This window comes from Puma concolor, chromosome B4 (assembly GCF_028749965.1).
Source record: "Puma concolor isolate L17-30 chromosome B4, mPumCon1.1.hap2, whole genome shotgun sequence".
Classification (NCBI taxonomy): domain Eukaryota; kingdom Metazoa; phylum Chordata; class Mammalia; order Carnivora; family Felidae; genus Puma; species Puma concolor.
The window spans coordinates 62,239,660-62,257,850 of NC_141673.1; the positions used below are offsets into that span (position 1 = coordinate 62,239,660).

Here is an 18,191-nt window from a genome sequence, read left to right on the forward strand (position 1 = left end):
CCTGAGTGTCTCTGATTGGATATTTGCAGTAGCTGCCCCCCTGCTATTGGTCTGTAGTGCCGCATTGCTGTGTAACGTCATCCGTTTGGGCGTTCTACGCAGTCTCCACCCCTTAGTGTTCATTGGTTCCTGAACAATATTACTCTTAGCCAGTGTGATTGGCTCGCCAACCAATCATTCATATTTGAATGTATCTAAGGTATTTAAATAATTTTTCAGTCCTTCGCGCCCCGAAATTACGCTCAACTCACTTGGCAAAACATGATTAATACTATGTATTAGGAAAGAAGTTATGAGGTGACTGTTTTCTTTCTTTTTTTGCAACGACCGCCCACTAAGCGCATGTGTAGTAAAATGGCGAGTTTACGCAAGCGCATTAAGAAGTTCCGTTGGGCGCTTGGAACACGTGAAATGGCGGGCGGGAGACGGCGGCGAATCTACAGCGCTTGCGTAGTGGCGGGAGTTGTGCCTCGTTTTGCGCAGGCGTAATGGGCGGAGAAAGGGTACGGTCCCAGGATTGGTCGCGCAGGCGCAGGGAAGGATCCGTTTTGGCGGGCGGTTGGCGTTGCGCAGAAGGCGGCGGCGGCACTGTCTTGTGGTCCTGCTTCACCACAGAGGAACAGGGAAGACGTTTGCGTGAGTGATCGGTGTCGATTCCGGGTAAGTGACGGATAGTCTTGCCTACCCATACGAGGTCTTGAACTGACTCCAATTGGGCCCGTTATTGTGTGAAATGAATGGACCGCGGGGTGGGGGCTCGTGAAGGGGGAGCGGTGGGTCCGGCCAACCAATGGAAGAACAGGGGCGGGATGTTTTATTCCTGTAAGTTCTGTGGCGCTGTGCCGCCGGAGGGCTTGACTGGCTTGTGTTTAGGCCAATTGGGTCCGCCCTTAGCTGCCGACTGATCGGTCCTTGGGCCATCGGAATGTGGGAGGCGGGTTTCCCGCTCCTGAGCAGCGGCTCCCTGAGCCAATGAGCACGGAGCGCGCGGTAGGTTGGGCTCATCCAAGAGGCAGCGGATTGACTCCAATGGGGAATGCGGGAGTCGGGCGGTTAAATGGATGGACCAAATTTGGAGCCAGTAGACGGATAGCCTACGGGAAGCGCTCGGGCAGGTCGTCCAATCAGCGGTCCAGAAGAGGGAGGTCTTAACATTAGAGGTTGTGAAGAAGGGGATTCAATGCCTGTGATGGCGCGGCAGCGCATATTTTATCCGCTGTGACTTCTCTAACGAATCCTTTAGGCCTCCGTCCCATACACCTTTCTTGTAGGGAAACTATAAGTTCTGTCCCCACACTTTTGGTTTTGAGGGGAGCAAGGTAGGTCTTTGGGACCTCGCTTCTTTAGGAAGACTGACTTGAAATGTTAGAACCAGTAGGATAAATCTATACTGTCGTGGAAAGGCACCCGAGAAAAATCTGCATCGTGAAGCACCTTTCCACGGACAAATGGGTATTTGTAAATCCAGAAAAAGTTTTGGAAGGCTACATACCGAAGTGTGTTACCTCTATAGACAGAGTGGGATCTAGGCAGGTTGGTGTCTGCTGTTTAAGCCTTTTCAGGGATCGTAATTTGTGATTAAATAAAGATTAGATTAAAAAGTCAACTTTTGTGTTTCCAGTCATAATCACGGGCTTCTCACAGCCTCTTTTATCCTTACACCTCGATAGAGTTGTTTTTCCCCTAAGAACTAAGGTGATCCTCAGTATAAAAATACAAATATTAAAAAGGTAACGTTTATTTGACTACTTAGTACCTACTAGACAGGCTAAACTAAGCGCCTTACAAGCATTATTCATGTCTCAGTGCCTTTATCTTTGTCTCTGACGCCTTCCCCCCCCATGTAGATCTTTCTTTACACCACTAAAGAGTTTCTAAGCTCTCTTTCTTCTCTTCCTTTGAAGATGTCTGGATTTTGATAAGGAAGTTGCTTAACAAGGGGGATATTTAGGGTGTTAGAGACAGGACTCATCCATCACCTGGATTATTCCATTGCCTTTTGATTATATTTCCTTCAAAATATTTATTTTACAGGAGCTGTAATCACCTGTTGGTAATACCCAGTCAGCTGATTTGAAGATGTTTCAGTAAAATAGTGACATTTTCATTACATAATGGCCATATAAGAATCTAAATTGCTCTGTTGTTGTTCACTGATGTATTTAAGGTTAATAGAAGTACTGTTAATAAGTTCAACTACATATGAAGTAAGCTTCTGATTAGAGACCTTTGTGACATTGTACAAAAGAAAGTTTAGCTGCCCGGAGGAGAGAGTCTCTGACACTTGGCAAGAAGACAAATTTATTTCATATTTGGTTGTAAACTGTAGGTATGCTAATTATGCACTTTTTTCTGCTTAGTTTATAAAGAAAGATACAGATTAAGGTTATCTATCTGTATTTTATTTAGGTTTAAAAGGAATACCATCTTGATCTATTACAGGGTTTCTTGACCTCAGCATGTTGACATTTTGAGCCAACAAATGCATCTCACCTCATCCGTCACCTCCATTTGTGACTATCAAAATGTCTCCACGCATTGCCAGATGTCCTGGGGTTGTTGGTGGTGGTGATGCAAAATCTTCCTCAGTTGAAAACCTTTGATTTAGGGGTGCCTGGCTGATTTGGTTGGAGGAGCATATGCTCCTGATCTTAGGGTCATGACTTTGAGCCCCAAATTGGGTGTAGAGATTACTAAAAAATAAAGAAACTTTAAAAAAAAAAAAAAAACCACGTTGATTTAAAATGATATGCTGGGAGCTGGGACTCACTCAGTGGAGGAATGTGACTATTGATCTCAGGATCATAGGTTCCAGCCCCAACTTGGGTGTAGAGATTACTTTAAAACATAAAAATAAATAAAATGATAGATGCTGAAATTTTTGTCAAAATCTTTCATTTTAATAATTGGAAATTAGACGAAGAAGACCGGTAAAGTGTTTAGAAAGTAGTCTTTGGTGAATGGATCACTAAATCCTAATGGATATCTCTTCATATGTAGAGTGATCTTTGTTCCATTGGATAAAAGGACAATTTCATTAAATTTTTACCATTTCTTGAAGTTTAAACACGATTGCATCCAGTGTTTGTTTGGCTTCCTAAAATATTAGCAAATATTTTTTGTAAGAAGGTGGACCTTGCGTTGGATGCTTCTTAGATTTTTTGCCTGCTTTAAACCTCTTTCCTTTACTGAATTCTTTTGGATCAGAGAGTTTTACCCTGACCCTGTACACATATTGAAATAGGCTTTACTATATAAATACACGTGCAAAGCACTTTGGTATTTTCTCATCTGCAGTACACGATTTCATTTTCTTAGAAATAGAGGTCAGTTTCTGCTGATTTCATGGCCCTAAACTCACAGTTTGGGGAAAAAAAGCTGATCTGAAGAAAGAACCAAATCATGCTTCTTACATTACTCTGAATGGATTCCTTCTATCTCCAGCCTGAGCTGCTTGGATTTATAAACAAATTAACCTGTGGTCCGTTTGTGACGATTTTAGTGATATATTTTAATTTGAAAGATTTCAGGATTTGAATACAGGCTTCTTGGTTTACTGTGGTATGCAAGTACAAATTGCTTTTTTGTGAATTCTCTTACAATGTCAGTTAATAGGTCTGATGAACATTTCTCTCTCTGGTGGGTAATTTTTCATTGAAATTCGGAGACTATCAGATTGAAAATCTTAAGTTTAGGCTTATTTCTTGCCATCAGAGAACCTGGTCTGGTTGTTCATTTGTACCGGTGTGTTAATAAAACAAGATGTTTAGCTTATGTTACAAAAATTAAGTTTCAAGTGGTTATGCTTAGAACTTGGGGGTATACTATTGCCACCAAACCTGAAAGGGAAAATAACACATCTTCACTGGTCTGTCTGAAAACCAATACAAAGAAAGCGATCTGGGTAGTAGGTGAGCGGGGTGATGGTTGGGGCAAAAAAGAAAGAAAGAACATGCCTCTGCAGTGACTGGATTTTAATATGTATAGGAAAGTTTTGGTGGTTTTCAGACCCCTTGATAGTGGCTCTAGAAAAGAGAAAAGGCATATAGGATACAAAGATTTCTGAGGAAGATTAGATTAGCATTTTTGATTTAAGTTATATAATTTAACCACAAAGCACGATTTATATATCTTACTGGAATAGCCCATTTAATAATTCTCGGTAAAGCATCTCTTTCCTTTCCTTGTTTTTTGCTCAGTCTATTTTTATTTCCATTTACCTTACATGAAATTGGGCTTAAAGCTGTGTGCTGTGGATATTGATTTTAAGAGTAGTGAATTACAATGTGAGCTATCACTTGTAACCGACTTAGTATGGCTGTTATTTACACGTTGTTATTCATGAACTTGGACTCTGGGCAATTATCTTTTTTCCCTGACATAACTTTGATTTTCCTTTCCTCCTTATAAAGGATGCCTTTAACTGATCATTGTACTAATGGGAAAGAGTCCAGGTCATCCTGAGAAGAGTTGGCTTGTGCAGAGTCCAAGATACAGCTTTGTTGGATTTCTGTAAGCTACTCGAAGCCACATATTCATTTCTGATGACAACTTTACACTTGTGTTGGCAGAACACCCACAGTGACAACTGGTGCCTATGTTTAGTCTGTCCAGGAGCTCTACCAGCTAACATGTTTGGGGAAAAACCTACACTGTTCTTGTTAGCAGCTATGTAAATACTAGACCTCGCTGAGTTTGTCTTCCTGGATCTGCCAGTATTTTGGGAGGAAAATTACATTCCCTGATTGCTTCAATTTACCCTTTGAAATGAGGGATTAAAGGTTTTAGGCATTCTTTGGGTTACTTGGAGCACAATTCTTTTTGGATCAGGAATTGGTTTTATATATATCCAGTTTATGATTTTTAAAAATTTTATTTCCCCTGTGTATTAGTTTCCTGTGGCTCCTGGAACAAATTACCACAAACTTAGTGGTTTTCAAACAATAGGAATTTATTCTTACAACTCTGTAGGCCAAAAATCTGCAGTCAAGGTGTTGAGCCCCCTCTGGAGGCCCGAGGGTGGAGTCCCTTCCTTGCCTCTTCCAGCTTCTGGTTGTCAGTCTCATCTTGTGGCCTCAGCTCTTCCTGCTCTGTCTTCACATGGTCTTCTCTGTCTCAGAACTCCTGCCTCTCATCAGGATAAATGTGATTGCATTTAAGACCCAATCAGATATTCCAGGATAAATTTCTCCTTTCACATCTTTTTTTTTTTTTTTTTTAACGTTTTATTTATTTTTGAGACCAAGAGAGACAGAGCATGAACGGGGGAGGGGCAGAGAGAGAGGGAGACACAGAATCGGAAAGAGGCTCCAGGCTCTGAGCCATCAGCCCAGAGCCCGACGCGGGGCTTGAACTCACGGACCGCGAGATCGTGACCTGAGCTGAAGTCGGATGCTCAACTGACTGAGCCACCCAGGCGCCCCTCACATCTTTTAGTCACACCTTTGCCCTATGAAATAATATTCATGGGTTCAAGGGATTAGGACTTGGGTATCTTTTGGGGGGCCATCACTCAGACCACTACACCTTAGTTCTCTAACCCCTATCCAAATAAATTTTGCATAATTCAGAAAAGAAAACTTTTTTTTTTTGTTTTTACTTTAGAGAAAGAGAGGCAGAGAGAGAGAGAGAGAATTTTTTTTTTTTTTTTTTGAGAGAGACAGAGAGAATGAGAATGAGACTCTAAGTAAGCTCCATGCTAATTGTGGAGCCCGACCTGGGGCTTGATCCCCTGACTCAGATCATGACTTGAGGCTGAAATTAGGATGCTCATCCGATTGAGCCACCCAGGCACCCTAAGAAAAAGTTATTTTAAAAACGAGAGGCAAATGGGGACAAAAAAAGGCTCAGGAAACTTAGATTCTATTCCCATATCTGTCATTAAGTAGTGATAGAACCTTGGGTGAGCCATTTGCTCTCTTTGGTTCTTAGTTTCTCCATCTTACATGAAAGGAATTGGATAGGTGATTGCTGATAGCCTTCTAGACCAAAGTCTTTCATTAAATGACTCCTGAATTGTCTTGGAGTTTGTTTTTGAAGCCACTAGTTTTTCTTTAAAAAAAATTTTTTTTTTCAACATTTATTTATTTTTGGGACAGAGAGAGACAGAGCATGAATGGGGGAGGGGCAGAGAGAGAGGGAGACACAGAATCAGAAACAGGCTCCAGGCTCTGAGCCATCAGCCCAGAGCCTGACGCGGGGCTCGAACTCACGGACCGCGAGATCGTGACCTGGCTGAAGTCGGACGCTTAACCGACTGCGCCACCCAGGCGCCCCAGAAGCCACTAGTTTTAAATGTACATGAAGAACTCTTTCTAATATTTTGGGCCAATGTAGTCCATTGGTGGTCTTGCCTAGGACTTGAAGGATAGAAGGCTAAGTTGTTGGCTAGTTGTCTGGTTGTCATATCCTTGGGGTATTGACACAGGATAACACATTTGTTAATTGTGTGTGATTTTCTAAAAAGGGCATAATGGACTACTTGGGCCATTTTTCACTCTCATCCTAATGAGGCTATGGACTGTGTAGTCTGGATATCCTTTCTGGTAAGTGTAGTTTGTCAAAATTAAACAGTGACAGATTTTTTTACCTGCAAGTAGGTCGTGGGGCTATAGTTTCAAAATTCTTCACATGCAGTCTTATTCTTCAGACTTAACTGAGTGCCTGTTCCATCATGCTTCATAAAGGACACTAGAAAGTATGGGCTTGAGATGGTGTTGTTGAAAGGACTATTCAAAGATCAAGCTTTATAATACACTCTCATTTCTTACATGGAGAAGAGGAGAAGGAACCAAATTGAATTCAAGTATTCTTCTGATTGTAATCTCCATTTCTTAGAATAAAGCAAGTTCATATCTGAGTCAGCAGGCATAATTATGTCGGAATAAAATGCCCTGTTAAAGAGGTCAACCAACAGGCTGGGATATCTATCTTAAGTTTGGTTTCTGAGGCAGATCCTCCACGTGCCTTCTTTCTCATCCCTAAATCAGTAAGACTTACTTACCTCACAGGGAGTTGTGGAGGGTAATAATACTGCTAATTTATTCTGTATTTCCCAACAATAAATTATATCTAAGGATCTGATAAAACATAGGCAAACCTCATTTATATGAGTAGTTGGAGACAGGCATAGATATAACTTACAGATAGTTCAGAAAATTCATTCAAGTTATTTTAACTTCCTCTATCATCAGACGTCTTACCTTCTGTTTGCTGTATACTTTCCAAACTGTTCTTTTGTTCTTTTTCCATAACAGACATGAGGTAGGTAGGGCAAATAGCTAACACCAGATTAGATGATAAAGGGATCAATTCATCAAGAGGACACAACAACCCTGAGTTTTACACAACTAATAATAAAGCCTCAAAGTACCTGAAAGAAAAAACAATGGAACTGAAATATATACATCTGTATTAATACACTTCTAAGCCACCCATGGATCAAAGAAGACCTCAAAGAATATTAGAGAATATCTTGAACTGAATAAAAATGATAGCATGATCTTAAAATTTGTGGGATGTAACTAAGATAGTTCGCTTAGAGAGAAATTTATAGTATTAAATGCTTCGGTTAAGAAAGCAGAAAGGTCTAGAGTCAGTGACCTACATTTCTGTCTTAAGAACCTAGGAAAAGAAGAGCAAATTAAACCCAAAGTAGGCAGAAAAAAGGAAATAGTAAAGATAAAAGCATGAAGTATAAAATAAAAATAGTAGAGAAAATCAATGAAGGTGAAAGTTGATACTTTGAGAAGATCAGTAAAATTAATAAACCAAGCAGGTCTGATCCGGGAAACAAACAAATGACTAAGAGAGGGGATGTCACTGTTGATTGTAGAGACACTTTAAAAACAATAAGGGAATATTATGAACTATGTCCATACATTCAGTGTCTTAGATGAATTGAATCACCTCCTTGAAAGACAAACTACCAAAGTTCAGAAGGAATACAGAACCTCACTAGCCCTGTAGTTAAAGAAATGAAATTTGGGGGGTGCCTGGGGGCTCAATCTTCTGACTCTTGATTTTGGCTCAGGTCATGATCTCACAGTTTGTGGGTTTAAGCCCCAAGTTGGGCCCTGCGCTGATAGTGCAGAGCTTGCTTGGGATTCTCTCTGCCCCTTCCCCATTCCCCTTTTCATCTCTCTCTCTCTCTCTCGAAGTAAACATTAAAAGGAAAAAAAAAAAGAAATGAAATTTGTAGTTGAAAACCTTCCCCCAGTGAAAACTCCAGGGCCAGATGGCCTCACTGGTAAGTTTTACCAAACCTTTAAGGAAGAGATAATACTAATTCTACACCAATACTTTCAGAAAATAAGAGAGGAGGGAACACTTACCTAGCATTCATTATTTTTAATTTCATTTATCAGGCACTTTTGTTTCATATATATAATGTATATTTTTGAGCGAGAGAGAGAGTGAGCGTGAGCCAGTGCACAAGCAGGATGGGGCAGAGAGAGGGGGACAGAGGATCCAGGGCAGGCTGTGAGAGGACAGCAGCAAGCCTGATGTGGGGCTCAAACTCTGGAACTGCAGGATTATGACCTGAACCTATGTCAGACACTCAACTGACTGAGCCACCCAGGTGCCCCATATTTCCTTTATATTTTTAAAAGTGTTTTCTAGCTCATTTGTCTTACCTTCACAGCAGATCTGTGAGATAAGTATGGCAAATAACTTAACACCCTAAGGTTAACTGAACTGTCTAGCTTGATCTTTCAATGATCTGACTGGAAGAGGACCACATCTTCTAATTCCTAGTCCTGATTTTGCCACTGTTAACAAGTTGCCCTTTTAGTAGCTTTTTTGTTAACAGCCTTTGGGGACAGGACTAACCAGTGCTGACTTAATCAAGGAGAAACTGTTAAAATCCTTAGCTCTTAAATTGAAGACTGGGTTAGGGACAGTGCCCATGCAATGCTTGACACTTACTAGGCCCTCAATAAATATCCCAGAGCAAGGATCAGAATTGCTATATTAATCATCCCTTTGGCATAGGATTTAAATTAGGATTGTAGTTGGAAACTGGACAAAAAGAGAGTCAGAAACATCTTACTTGGTTTAAGTAACACATCAGAGCATTCAGTGGAAGAGCTGGGTAGTCTGAGATTGGCTATCCCTTTTAGCCGTTAATCTGGTGGTGGCCTTTCTTTGCATTTAACTATCAATATATCTGAAGTGTAGAGCACACTTTTATGATATTGTGGCATAGTAACTCACACTTAAACGTCAATAGAGACACTTGCAAAGACCTACAAGGTTCAATAATTTCTGGTGTGGGTTTGTTTCTCCTGTCATCACCCATTATGTATTTTTTTACAGCTTTTAAATTGCCACAGAGAGAAATTGGTCAGGAACATAATGGATGGCCAAGGAGCTGCCAAGGATACTGTTGTATGGGATGGGAAAAAGTTCAATACTGCCTTGATTTTATTTATCTAAATTGTAGGCTATGACTTCAATATAATTCATGTTGCTAATACACCAAGGTAATAGTAAAGTATAAAATTATGCCATAAGTTGAAGGAGTGCTCTCTTTTACTCCATGAAGTTTAACAGTCTAACTCCAATTCTATAAAACTCTTTTTTTGCCAGCATTGTATTAATCAAATTTTAGCGTATTGACTTAAATTATAATAGCATTTCAATGGTTAAATTAGAGATTTTAGTTTATGGTTATGCAAATTAATTTTTATGTCACTTGAATGTCTTCTCTAAACTAAGGCTGTGGGATAGTGTAAATTGGCATAGAAGAGGCTTTTCCTTAAAATAGAGGATTTGTGGGAGAAACCGGAAGGGGTCTTTGTAGACCCTTAAGCTGCTAATATCTAAAATCTGTACAAGCTGGGGGCACCTGGGTGGCTCAGTTGGTTAAGCATTTGGACTCTTGATTTCGGCTCAGGTCATGATCTCACGGTTCATGGGATCTAGCCCCACATTGGGCTCTGTGCTGACAATGTGGAGCCTACTTGGGATTCTCTCTCTCCCTCTCTCCTCCTCCCCCCACTCTTTCTCTCTCAAAATAAATAAATAAACTTAAGAAAAAAATAAAATCTGTACAAGCTGGACGATGTCAGATTAGCACTGCATCTTAATTTTATGGCTATTTGAAAAATATGACCTCAATTTTACTTGCAGGTAGATCTTTTAGTTCTGTTTTAACCCTTTCATGTTTTGTGAACATGCTCTGCCAAAGTGGTATGTAAAAATCTAAGATTCATAGTATCTACTCAAACATTGCTGGAATCCATTTTTCTTAAGATTTACTTATGATGAAATTGCCAGTTTCTTCATGAAAGGTGACTGAATCTACTAGTTCATGCTTCATCACATTTAATTAAGGGAGGAGTGGGTGTGAGATTAACTGTGGGACCCAAGGAATTTAACAAAAATCCCCTACCCCTGGACAAGCAGAGCAAGACTAACTCCATCTTGTGCTACACCCACTATCTCATGTATAACCCCCACATGACCTACTTATTGCTTAAGACACTCCCCCACCCTAGTCAAGCCGCTGAGTACACCCTTACTGGAAACCGGCTCACTTAGGAATGCGGAACCCCTAACCGCCAGAGAATATAAACCCCACCTTCTGCTCGCCAAACTTGCACACCAATTCTGACCAGAGTGATAGGCTAGTTCAAACAGTTACTATAGGGTAAATCGTAATTCAGTTGGCCACCTGCATGTGGACTGACATGAATGTGCAACTTTCTGTGTGTGTTACAATCTCATTGGCCACTGGCCCCCTTAAAACTGCTACGCCTCTTAACCTAGGGGTCCAAGTCCCTGCTCTGCTGTGTCGGGTATACTTGGGCCCAAGCTCGAGCTTGCAAATAAACCCTCGTGCGTTTGCAGTGGTATTGGCTCCTTGGTGGTCTCTCGGATTCGAAATCGGGGGCATTACATTTGGGGGCTCGTCCGGGATTCGAGAGACCCCCAGGACCCCACCCGGAGGGTCCCACGTCTGGTGAGTGCACTCAACTTCTACCTTTCGCACACATATTTTCTGAGAGCTCTATACTGTATCTCTACCTGTAGGAATTCCAAACTGTCTTTGGGTTGGCATTGGCTTAAGCGGACGCGCTGGCGAGCCGTCGACCGGGGGTCTTGGGAGACGTCCCTTGCCCCTGCCAGGAGGACAAAGTCCTCATCTGTGAGGAGGGCCGGCTGCCATTACGGACAGCCAGCCCTTCGTTTTACTTTCTGTTTTGTCTCTGCGGCCGCACTGGAACGTTTGTCTGTGTTATTGTGTCCTTGTTAATCGTCCTAACTGTTTGTGTCTTGGTGTGGATTGAAATGGGGCGGACCCAAACCACCCCGTCTCTTATGCTCTCCCACTTCTCGGACGTTAAGGAAAGGGCTCATAATTTGAGCACAGACATAAGAAAAGGGAAATTTCAGACTTACTGCATGTCAGAATGGCCAACTTTTGACGTGGGATGGCCCCAAGAAGGAACTTTCCACCTACCTATTATTTTGCAGGTCAAGGCTGTAATCTTCGAGGACAAACCAGATGGCTACCCTGACCAGGTGCTCTACATCCTGGTCTGGCAGGGCATGATTGAAAACCCCCCTTCTTGGCTAAAACCATTCTTACCCTCCAAAACAGGACCTACCAAGATTCTAGCCCTGCGGAAAGCCGAGAAGGAGACTGACACAAAGGCCAAAACGCCCCTTTATCTGGTCTTGCAGGATTCCTCTCCGGAGGACCTGATTCATCCACTGCCCTACCAGGCTCTCCCTCTCCCTTCTGCCCCTCCATTGGAAGCACCAGGGGCTGCAGGAGGGGCACCACCCCTCCCTAACGAAGGAATTCCTGTGCGTGGGCCAGCAGCAGGGACACATGGATGGACCCACCGGGCGGCCCCACCCTCAAATATGGGGCCGGCCGACTCCACCGCCCTTCCCCTCTGCGCCATGGGGCCTCCTGACGAGTCTGGAAAACAACCAATGTTGTATTGGCCGTTCTCCACCAGTGATTTATATAATTGGAGAACTCAAAATGCAAAGTTCTCCGATAACCCTAAAGATTTAATTGGGCTTTTAGATACTGTTCTCTTTACCCACCAGCCTACTTGGGATGACTGTCAGCAGCTCTTGCAGGTTCTCTTCACCACCGAAGAGAGAACGAATACAGGTGGAAGCTCGGAAGTCTGTCCTGGGAGAGGACAAACAGCCGACTCAAAACCCAGACCTCATAAACGCTGCCTTCCCCTTATCCCGCCCTACCTGGGACTACAATTCAGCTGAAGGTAAGGAGAGACTCCGGGTCTACCGCCAGACTCTAATGGCAGATCTCAAGGCTGCCGCGCGCAAGCCTACTAATCTGACTAAGGTATATGATGTAAGACAAGGTAAGGATGAGAGTCCAGCAGCCTTCTTAGAAAGAATCACAGAGGCTTTTAGGCAGTACACCCCTATGAACCCAGAAGCCCCAGAAACAAAAGCCGCAATTATCATGGCTTTTGTTAATCAGGCCACTCGAGACATCAAAAGAAAATTACAAAGAGTGGAGAGGCTAGGAGAAAAGAGCCTGCAGAACTTAATAATAGTAGCAGAGAGAGTTTACAATAATAGAGAAAGCCCGGAGGAGCAACAGACTAAACTATGCAACCGGCAGACCCGAAATCTGGCTAAGATTCTGCTGGCTACAACCATGGATGACCCACAGGAAAAACGGAGGCACCTCAAGAAGCTGACTTCAGGGACAGGTAAGGAAGATGGCCCTGGTCCCTGACGGGAGCACGCTAAACTAAACAAAAAACCAATGTGCTTATTGCATGGAAGAGGGCCACTGGGTGAAAGACTGCCCTAACAAAAGATCTAAGTCCCCTGCCAAGATATTAGAGATGGAGGACCTGGACGACTAGGGGAGTCGGGGTTCGGTATCCCTCCCCGGGCCCAGGGTAACTCTCAGAGTGGAGGGGCAACCAGTTGAATTTCCAGCGGACACTGGGGCATAACATTCGGTCTTATTACAACCCCAGGGAAAATTGGCGAGCAAGACCTCATGGGTGCAAGGGGCCACGGGGACCAAACAGTACTCATGGACTACCCGAAGAACTGTGGACCTCGGCATGGGTCGGGTATCCCACTCCTTCATGGTCATCCCTGAATGTCCCTACCCGTTATTAGGTTGGGACTTGCTCACCAAGATGGGGGCACAAATTTGCTTCCACCCCAAAGGGGCAAAAATCCTAGACAAAGAAGGGAAACCGATTCAGGTGCTTGTCCTGAGTTTGGAAGATGAATATCATCTCCACCAGACCCCCCCAGCCCCAATGACTGACATTGACCGTTGGCTACAGGAATTTCCTCAGGCATGGGCAGAAACAGGTAATCGGGCTGGCCCGACACCGACCGGCTATATAGATAGAACTAAAACCGGGGGCAGACCCTGTCAGGGTCCGCCAATACCCCATGCCTCTCGCAGTGCAAACAGGAATCACGCCCCACATACGGCGACTACTAGACTCAGGCATATTAAGGCTCTGCCAATCGGCATGGAACACTCCCTTGCTGCCGGTGCGAAAACCACACTCTAACGATTACAGGCCACCCAGGACTTAAGGGAAGTCAACCGGCGAGTAATGGATGTGCACCCCACGGTCCCAAACCCATACACCCTCCTCTCCACCTTGCCTCCAGACAAAAATTGGTATACAGTATTAGATTTAAAAGATGCCTTTTTCAGCCTGCCTTTAGCACCCAAGAGCCAAGACCTTTTTGCCTTTGAATGGACGGACCCTGAGAAAGGCATCAATGGCCAACTCACCTGGACTCGCCTACCACAAAGATTCAAAAACTCACCAACCATCTTCGATGAGGCCTTACACGAAGACTTGGGTGAGTTCCGTTCTGAGCACCCTCATTTGACCTTATTGCAATATGTACATGATATCCTGCTGGCGGCGGAGGACCAGGACACTTGCCTGCGAGGCACCAAGGACTTACTCCAGACTGTAGCGGCTCTAGGATACCGGGCCTCAGCCAAAAAGGCCCAAATCTGCAAAGCAGAGGTGAGCTACCTGGGGTACAATTTAAAGGATGGACAAAGATGGTTGACGGATGCACGGAAGGAAACCGTCCTGAGGATCCCACAGCCGCAAACCGTCCGTCAGGTACGAATTCCTGGGGTTGGCAGGGTTCTGTCGATTATGGATTCCGGGTTTTGCTGAGATGGCCATACTCCTCTATGAGGCCACCAGGCACCAACAAAATTTTGAATGGACAGAGGCCATGAACAAGGCCTTTAATGACCTTAAACATGCCTTGCTGTCTGCCTCGGCTCTCGGGTTGCCTGACCTAACCAAGCCCTTCTACCTGTATGTAGACGAGAAAGACGGGGTGGCAGAAGGGGTCCTTGTCCAGTACATAGGTCCCTGGAAAAGACCCATAGCTTATCTCTCTAAAAAGCTGGACACGGTGGCCGCTGGATGGCCCCCATGCTTAAAAATTATTGCCACGGTGGCCACTATGGTCAAGGACGCAGACAGGCTAGCCATGGGGCAAGAGCTATATGTTACCACCCCACATGCTATTGAAGGGGTACTCAAATAGCCCCAGACCGCTGGATCAGCAATGCTCGTCTGACCCTACTGCTGAACCCCACCAGAATTTTATTCAAGCCACCTACAACCCTGAATCCAGCAACGCTACTCCCCAACCCAGACTGGGACACCCCTCTGCATAATTGTCAAGAGATTTTGGCACAGGCACACGGAATCAGGGCTGATCTCCGGGACCAGCCACTGCCGAACGCGGACGCCACCTGGTATATGGACAGCAGCAATTTTGTCCGAGAAGGAATCAGATACGCGGGGGCAGCCGTAACCACAGAAACAGAGATCATCTGGGCAGAGCCATTGGCAGCCGGAACATTGGCTCAACGGGCAGAACTGATCGCCCTGACCAAGGCACTAACCATGAGAGAAGGTAAACGAATAAACATTTACACCGACAGCAGGTATGCCTTTGCCACTGCTCATATCCATGGAGCCCTTTCCAGAGAGAGAGGGCTTCTGACAGCAGAGGGAAAGACTATTAAGAACAAAACAGAGATTCTTGAACTCCTAAGAGCCCTTTGGCTGCCCAAGGCACTAGCTATCATCTATTGTCCAGGACACCAAAAAGCAGACACACCAGTAGCCAGGGGAAACCGGCTAGCCGACTCAAAAGCAAAGGAGGCGGCCCTTTCGGTGACCCAGGTTTTAACCACGCTACCCGATCTGGGAGCATCAACCCTGCTGGACACCCCCAACTATACTGGCACTGACTTACAATGGATTAAACACTTGCCTATGACCCAATGCTTGCATGGCTGGTGGAGGGCCGCAGACTCCAGCATCATCCTGCCAGAGGAACTAGGACAACGAGTCCTATCCAAAATGCATCGGAGTACTCATATGGGAACAAGAAAGATGGAAGACCTCATACGACATGCTAAGATCATTATTAAGGACTCTCGAGCAAAGATTGAGCAGATTGTGGCAAGCTGTCATGCATGCCAGCTAACCAACGCCACCACCCATGGGTCTAACGCCGGAACCCGGCTCAGGGAAGACCGCCCAGGAGCATACTGGGAAATAGATTTCACCGAGGTAAGGCCTGGAAAATATGGGTACAAGTACTTGCTAGTTTTCATAGATACTACGAAGATGTAGATACTACATGGACAGAGGTATTCCCCACTAAGCACGAAACAGTGCAAATCGTGACCAAAAAGCTGCTGGAGGACATTCTGCCAAGGTATGGATTTCCTGCCAGGATCGGATCCGACAATGGACCGGGGTTTATTTCTAAGGTAACGCAGGGAGTAGCACAAATACTGGGGGCAGATTGGAAATTACATTGTGCTTACAGACCCCAGAGCTCAGGTCAGGTAGAGAGAATGAATAGGACATTAAAAGAGACCTTAACTAAATTAGCCTTGGAGACTGGCGGGGACTGGGTCACTCTCCTCTCCTTTGCCCTATATAGGATGAGAAACTCACCATATAAGATGGGACTAACTCCCTGTGAAATCATGTTTGGTACATCCCCACCTATCATTCCTGCCTTGAAACCCGAAGTGCTTGCTGAGTTCAATGACCAACAGCTTCTTTTCTCCCTCCAAATGTTACAAAGAGCCCATGAGCAGGTATGGCCTAAGCTGAAGGCCCTCTACGAGACCGGGTCGCCTCCTGACCCCCATCGGTATCGACCAGGCGATTGGGTGTACATGCAGAGGCACCAACAGCAGGCACTCCAACCTCGCTGGAAAGGACCCTACGTTGTGATCATGACCACGCCCACTGCTCTCAAGGTCCACGGAATAACTCCCTGCGTCCACTACACCCACGTCAGGCCAGCTGATCCACACGCCGTCCTCAAAGACTTTGTTCTGGAATGGAAGAGTCAGCCTGACAAGGACAATCCCTTAAAGCTAAGGCTGCATCCCTCCCACTTGCCTCGCTAATATTACTTGCACTGTATCCCCTCGCGGCTAAATCCAACCCCCACCAACCACTTAATCTAACCTGGCACATCATCACCCCAAGCTCTAATCAGGTAGTAACCCAGCTGTCAGAACTACACCCCAGGGGAACCTGGTGGCCTAATCTGACAATCGACCTATGTGACCTGTTTGGGAAAAACCCCAACTTCCATAACGGATGACTAGGGATACCAGGGTGTGGCACCAAAGTAGGCAAAACAGCCCTCCAAAATACCTGTTTTTACGTATGTCCAGCCCCCTCCCAATCCAGGAATAGTATCTCATGAGGTGGCTGGGCAGACTACTTCTGCCAGGCATGGGGTTTCGAACACACTGGGACATGCAATTGGCTATCACAAAACCCGTCCGGCCTCATAAAAGTCCAACTGAATACTACGCACCCCTCATGCTCAGAACGCCCCTACTGTAATCCAGTCACCATTTCCTTCATGGAGACTGGGAAACAAGCAACAAATTGGGGAGCAGGACTTCTGTGGGGACTCCGGCTTTACCAAAGCGGGTATGATAACGGAGTCCTATTCATGATCAGACAACTAGAGAACCCAAAAGGTCTCACTCTTGGAATAGGTCCCAACACTGTGCTAGTGCCACCCGTGCTAACATCTCCTCAACCTCAGAGGCTTGCCCACAACACTTCTGATGGGGGCACCCCAGTCCCAACTCTCCTCTCCCCTCTCCTCCCCCTTGACCCTTCTCAACACCTTCTTTGGGCCCTGATGTCCAAAGCTTACAAATTCCTTAACGCAACTAAGCCCAATCTTACCTGATCCTGCTGGCTGTGCTATGATATCTGCCCGCCCTTCTATGAGGGTATCGCAATAATGGGGCAATATAACATGACCACGGACCCTAATGCTTGCAGGTGGCACTGAGAGCCTGGTAGTGAAGGCCTCACCTTGCAGTCCGTGTCAGGCCAAGGACTCTGTATAGGCACTCCTCCATGCACCCACCAGGCTCTGTGCAACGCCTATAAATAATACAGGGTATTATCTACCACCCCAAGACGGTGGGCTTGTTCCGAGAGTCTAACTCCCTGCGCTCCTGGTCAAGTTATAAACAGAACTGAGGGCTTCTGTGTGCTGGTTCAACTACTCCCTAGAATCATCTACCATTCAGATGAACAGGTGCTTCAATGGAAAGATGCGGATACTCACCAACAAAGTAAACGGGAACCCATCTCAGCCATCACCATTGCCTCCCTATTAGGAATTGGATTGGCAGGTGCAGGAATAGGAATTGCCTCACACTAGCCACCCAGGCCTCCCATTACAGTAGCCTCAGGGCTGCCATTGATATAGACCTAGAGCGCATAGAGACCTCCATTTCTCACCTCCAAGAGTCCCTAACATCCTTGTCTGAAGTGGTTCTCCAAAACAGAAGGGGATTAGACCTAGTCTTTCTACAACAAGGGGGAGTCTGCGCTGCCCTGAATGAAGAGTGCTGTTTCTACACTGACTACTCAGGGATAGTACGAGAATCAATGGCTAAGGTAAGGGAAGGATTAGCCAAGCGAAAACGAGAACGAGAGCAGCAACGGATGGTTTGAATCACGGTTCAATCATTCTCCCTGGCTGACTACCTTATTGTCCTCCCTAGCCAGCCCCCTAATCATCCTTCTCCTTCTGACCTTCAGGCCCTGCTTCATCAATAGACTAGTGGCTTTTGTCAGGGACTGAGTCAACACAGTTCAACTCAC

The 18,191-nt window shown here is 45.0% G+C and overlaps 1 protein-coding gene and 1 pseudogene across 3 annotated transcripts in view; both read left to right on the forward strand.

Annotated features, from left to right (window-relative positions):
* The first annotated feature begins 502 nt into the window (after nt 1-502).
* CBX5 (chromobox 5) overlaps nt 503-18,191 on the forward strand; it is a 44,985-nt gene continuing 27,296 nt past the window's right edge. The window contains exon 1 of one of the 2 annotated variants that reach the window (XM_025930468.2): nt 503-660. The gene's annotated coding sequence lies outside the window, so the exon portion shown is untranslated. The remainder of the gene's footprint in view (nt 661-18,191) is intronic. The other variant, XM_086713193.1, reaches the window with a different exon arrangement.
* LOC147579121 (uncharacterized) lies at nt 10,179-16,227 on the forward strand (annotated as a pseudogene). Its single transcript, XR_015254100.1, has 3 exons — nt 10,179-10,194; nt 11,075-12,251; nt 16,126-16,227. The product of XR_015254100.1 is annotated as an uncharacterized LOC147579121 (transcript).